Source organism: Euprymna scolopes, chromosome 17 (assembly GCF_053919585.1).
Source record: "Euprymna scolopes isolate OS-2025 chromosome 17, ASM5391958v1, whole genome shotgun sequence".
Classification (NCBI taxonomy): Eukaryota; Metazoa; Mollusca; class Cephalopoda; order Sepiida; family Sepiolidae; genus Euprymna; species Euprymna scolopes.
Window position 1 is genome coordinate 103,705,371 of NC_136498.1, and position 6,040 is coordinate 103,711,410.

Consider the following 6,040-nt stretch of genomic DNA (forward strand, 5'->3'; position numbering starts at 1 on the left):
CATAAATTCCAACAAGTCACATTTTCTTTTTTAACTTTTATAAACTCCTCGATTCACAATGTATAAATCTTATTGAGCTAGATCGGTCTTTGCCTAGGCGAGCAAATAACAAGTCGTTTATCCTCAACATACGAATTGTGTATGCATGAAAGTGGTCTTATCGATCCTGAATGATGCCATAGGACATCGCATAACAATGCAGGGGGCCATTTAGGGATAAGGTATACATGCATACAAGAACGTGAATTCTCTCAGGTGATGCACCAACTCAAACCAATTGGATCCATCTGTAATCATCCACTCGCATCGTCGCTCAAGCGACATCCACTCGCATCGTTTACTCGAGATCTCCAGACATGGAGGCTTTATTAACACTCCCGTTCATCCCATCCTCATTGACTACGTCATTGCCATTGCTATAACGACGTTTTTACTTTTATTTTGGTTTTTAAAACTCATTCATATAAAATTAGAATATTTGAACTAAAAGTCTGACTCTATTATTCAATTGGAATTAATTATTGGGATGAGATTTATTCATTGCGGACTATTATCCTCATCTTTCGTAGTTGTCGTTTCACGACGTTTCGGCCAACTATTCATCTGGCATTCGTCAAGTGGTAACCACTACGGGATAGGAAGTCCGAATCTCGTTACTGCATTCTCAGCAATTACTGCCATCTCTAGTTGTCTCACCACGTTTTTGGCCAAGTAAGCCTCTGACCGGCTTTGGGTAGGATTGACACCGCTATCTTCAGACAATGCTCACCTGGAACCGTAGAAACTCAACGTCTATATTCACTGTGGCACGGCGATCAATGTTGGATTTTTTTGGTTTTATAAATCCACGTTTATTCATTATCTGATCTTCCATAGTCGGTTCCGTACCGAATGGTATATATATATATATATATATATATATATATATATATATATATATATATATATATATATATATGTATATTATTTATTTGGCCAAAACGTGGTGAGACGAAAACAACTATGGATGGCAGTAATTGCTGAAAATGCAGTTAGGAGATTCGGAGTTCCTATTCCTTCGCGGTTACCATCTGACGAAGGTCAGAGGAATAGTTGGCCGAATCGTCCTTAAACAATAACTAAGAAAGATGAGAATAATAGTCCGCAATAAATAAATTAATAAAACTTTTTTTTCTGACGAACGCAATAAAGATTCCAGCTACTTTTTCGGATCGCCTTCGTTATTGTAGCGAAGTCGAAAATTAAAATATAAAATTTACAGTGAAAGCAATAGTATCTACTAAATTGTCCTGTAGCAGTAATTAAAATATCCAACCATTACGAAAAACGATAACATACATAATTAGTTATTAATGGAAACAGTTTCGAAGATATTTAGCGAAACTAAAGTTTGTCTAAATTGGCCAAAGATTTTCAGTTGTCAAAAAGTAATTACCTCCCTTTTTGTTACAATTAGAACTCTCCGGTTTACTTTTTTTTTTTTTTTTTGCAAAGCTCAATTTGCGATTATTGTTTTCGAAAACTATTTTCATTAATAATTAATTTTATTATCTTAAAGTTATTCAGAATTTTTGGATATTTTCATCAATCCGACATGACAATTCAATAGATACCATTAGTTTTACTTGGAATCAATATATCAATTTTCGAATTTCGCTACAATAACGAAGAAGAATTCAACTTGGCCTTCGGGACAATATCAAAGTGTAGTATCTGTTCTTCAGATGCTGCATTTCAATTTCTTGTTCTCTGTCAGTGGAGGAGAAATTCTTCACGACTGAGACAATTTTTATTTTTGTTCCTTTTCTCCACGTTAAAAAACGACCCTTGTGTCTAACTCTGTCCCGTGGGGGGGCATTGTAAATAGGTACAATAACGAAGAAGAAAGGCTTTTTTGTTCTCTTTAGTTCTCTCGGGCACACTCATCCCATCCAAAATCCGGGCATTTTGCCGTGAAAGAGGTTAGAAGACATGAACAAATGTCAGGCAATCAGAAACAAATAAATACTCATTCACATAAGCAACTAAAGGTGAGTCTAGACTTACATAGTACTTCACTATTTCATCACTCTCTTTCTCACACATGAACCCAAGGCCTTAACATATTTAAATTTGAGTTCAGCACCATGCAAAACTGCTAAATAGAAAATTTTAGACAAATATAGTAAAATAGTCTCAAAAATGGAAGTTTTTTTTATTAGCTCTAAAAGAGCCTCTGGGGCACACCCAAGAGTTATTGCGAAGTATAGACAAACAAAATTATGTAGAAATCAGTTAGTTACAACTTTTCAGAAAGTTTTATAAAAATCCAAGGCATCAATTTTTTTTAATAAGCACAAAAGTGTCAATTTTAGCCATTTAAACCCGAATGGCACCCTTAGGGGGCCAACCGGAGTTTTCCTTGAAAATTCATTCTGTTAATTTTTTTTACTCATATCATGTTTAATGTTTGTGCAAAATGTCAAGGTGTAGTTATTGAGAAAAGATGTAACATGTACTCAAACACACACAACTGCAATTTAAAAATACAAATAGCACATATATTTATGAATCTAACTGTTAATTTTTAGACCTATTTTAACAACGTAAGCTAAATTTTTCTATTATTATTCCATTTTATATAAAACTTAAAACAAACAAATAACACACACATACATGATAAAAAAAGTCACATTTTTATCATGTGCATTATATTCCGATTGGCTTTATCAACATATACTATCTTTATTGTTCATATATTTCATTTTATTGATTTAAAACACAAACCTAAAACTTCCCAAAACAACGTTTCTCTTTTTTTTTCTATAGCAATTATTTATGTATCTTTTTCGTTCATACAAAATTAAAACATTTATAAAAATAAAAATCGACACATCAAAAACTGGTCCCGAATGATCTACAACTCAAAACACTTTCACCATAACGTCAGTTTATTACGAAAAGATATTTATCTTTTTCTCTTTCCTTAGCTTTATCAATTTTTCTAAAATCAATTTACATATAGAGCGTATATTCTCTTAATAAATTACACACACACACATACACACACACGCATGCACACACACACAACACACACACATATATATATATATATATATATATATTAGAAAGACCCGTTTCCCGACGTTGCCCGATGAGATATACAAATGTTAAGTAAGAAAAACATTATTAATAATATTCTTTTAAATTAATAAGAACCCATCTACTAGCGTTTCTCGTAGGAAGTATGGCACAATGGAAGCCAAAACAGAATAGGTAAAAGATTACCCCCCGCTTAGAAAAAAAATCAAACTATGATTATCTAGTACACTATCGTATGAGTCACATAAAACAGTGACTACGAATAAACTGCTGAAAACAATTAAACACAGAGATGTTATATATTGAATAATTGAATGTGGAAAGAAATCAATAATCTGTTCTGTAATTTTGTTTAAATAATAAATGAGAATAATGTATCGACGGAATTGTTGTACCGTAGCAGTTAGGTACGAATGAAAATGAGATTATCTGGCGCGAACAGTATTCCTCTAAATCTATTTTAATAAGTGAAATTTAGCTGATGAAAGTAGGATATTTTTTAATTTTAATTATCAATAATGAACAGTTGCGATTTTATGAAATAAAGAATTACGAAGTGCAGTCAATAAGTTTGCAGACATTTTTTTTTCGTATCGTCACTTTTGTTGATAGTACAAACATGAAACGCTACTCCCCTCCGAAGTAATCTCCTCCAGATACAATTATCTTGTTATACCATTCCATAACTTTATTCTAGTGCACAAAAGGTTGTTCGTTTTATTGGTGCTATTCCCATCTTCGTAGCTCTTCACTGTTTTAGTTTTTGTGTTTTAAAATAAGAGGCCTTACTTTTGAAACGACTCTCCTATATATCTATCTTCCTCTTCTAGTCTAGCTATATTTATATAATTTTTTTTTTTTGTATATTGATATTCATATAAAAACCCTTTTTTCTATGTATTACAAAAAAACAACTTTGTTATATGTGGATCATGGAAGTACATTCACTAGCAAAAGATCTAGCTAATTTGCATATTCTTTTAAACGTTCATTTTAATTAATTCCCTATTAGTTTTGTTTTCTGATTTCTTATAGGATGATCATCTTTAGTTAACTATTACGTGTAATTATATTCATGCAGATATTCTGCATGATTTATACTTGCGTAATATTTGCGTAAAAAGGTTATAGTAAACACAAAACTTTTTGTATATATATTTGTGCATACGTAAATATATATATATATTTGTTTTAAAAAAAATCCTACAAAACTCCTCTGTCAGTTTTTTGTTTAGAGACATGAAATTTAATATATAGGGTCTTCGAACCCATGCGAAATTTTATATTTTGGTTTTAGACGAAGAAAATCGGTGCAAAAGTGTGAAAATTAAAAAAATGGAATTTGGCAGATGAAAGTCGAACAGCGGCATTACGAATATGCATGCGTATCGTAATAGCTACTGGTTCATGTTTTAATTTTTAGCCTTGCAGCGATTATCACTTTTTTTTTTACATAGGCATCACCACATTATCAAGGCCAAGAGGCCACTCAAGGATAAGGGTTAAAGAGTGTACAGTAGAAATTGGACAATATAGTAATCATTAGTAATGAAAATTTGGTAAATTTGATAACTTATATGGAACGGCTCATCAAGAACTTATTTACGATAGACTTGAAGACAACCATATTGTAGTCAGCCGGAAAGCAGGAAAACGGAAGACAATTCCACAGGCGTGCAGTTCTAAGAAAGAAGCTTTGTTCATGGAATCTACGTTTAGGTTTAGGCACAGATAAAGAGTGTGGGGAATTATTGATAGTGTTTACAGCTAGACGAGTGTTTCTTGTGAAAGTTTGGCGAGGGGGGACCATAGATTGAAGCTCAGTCGAACACTTTCCATGAAAATAACGATACCTCAGAGAAAAACTCGCAACATCTCTTCTGTGAGATAGAGGTTGCAAGGAAGAGAAAAGGACATCTCCTACGAGGCTACGAAGTCTATTTTGAACTCTATCAAGGCAGGCCACTTCATAGCTAAAGGATTTAAAATCAAAGGAAAAAGTAAATCGTAAGCAAAACGTTTATTTATTTGTTTATTTGCGAACTATTATCCTCCTCTTTTATAGTGGTTGTTTCACGACGTTTCAAATAATTCCAATTATCAATCTTTATTCCCAAACTCTTGCAACATAATATATTTCCATTAATCTTTTACACAATTCTTTGTCACGTTATTCCAAAAATAAATCTTGGTATTAAATATTAAATCTTGGTTCAGTGTGTCCATACATCTCTTCAGGATCAAAAAGATTTCATTTTCATTCATTTTTTTTTTTTGCCATATTCCATTTTTTAATTTTCTAATACGAAAATATGTCCACCTGTATTTCAAATAAGAAACTCTTGTCATATTTCCGCTGATAAATATCTGTCCCAATGGGGAGTCCTTGATAACGTTTTTTTTTTTCGATCGTGACGCACGAGCCATTTTTTCTTTTTTGACTTTTAAAATAATTACTATATATTGGGTACAAGATCGTATAATAATAAATACGCAATCTGCATTAAGCAAAATATCATAATTAAGCGGGTTTTACAACGAGGCAATGTATATATATATATATATATATATATATATATATATATATGTATATATATATATATATATAACTACTTAATTTACTCACATAAAATTAGTATACGAAAGTATTAATTTATGCGTAAAACTTTAAGTATTATTGCTCAACACGTAGGTAGAGCTAGTTAGTAAGTTATAATATATATATATATGGCGATTAAGCTACACTGAATATTCCGCGTTTCATCCACTCTAGGACTCTTCAGGCTTATTTGCGCATAAGCCTGAAGAGTCCTAGAGTGGATGAAACTCGGAATATTCAGTGTAGCTTAATCGCCATATATATTTTATAACTTACTATATATATATATATATATATATATATATATATATATATATATATCGAAGGTAAACAGTTATATTTTGTCGCTACAAACAGCCA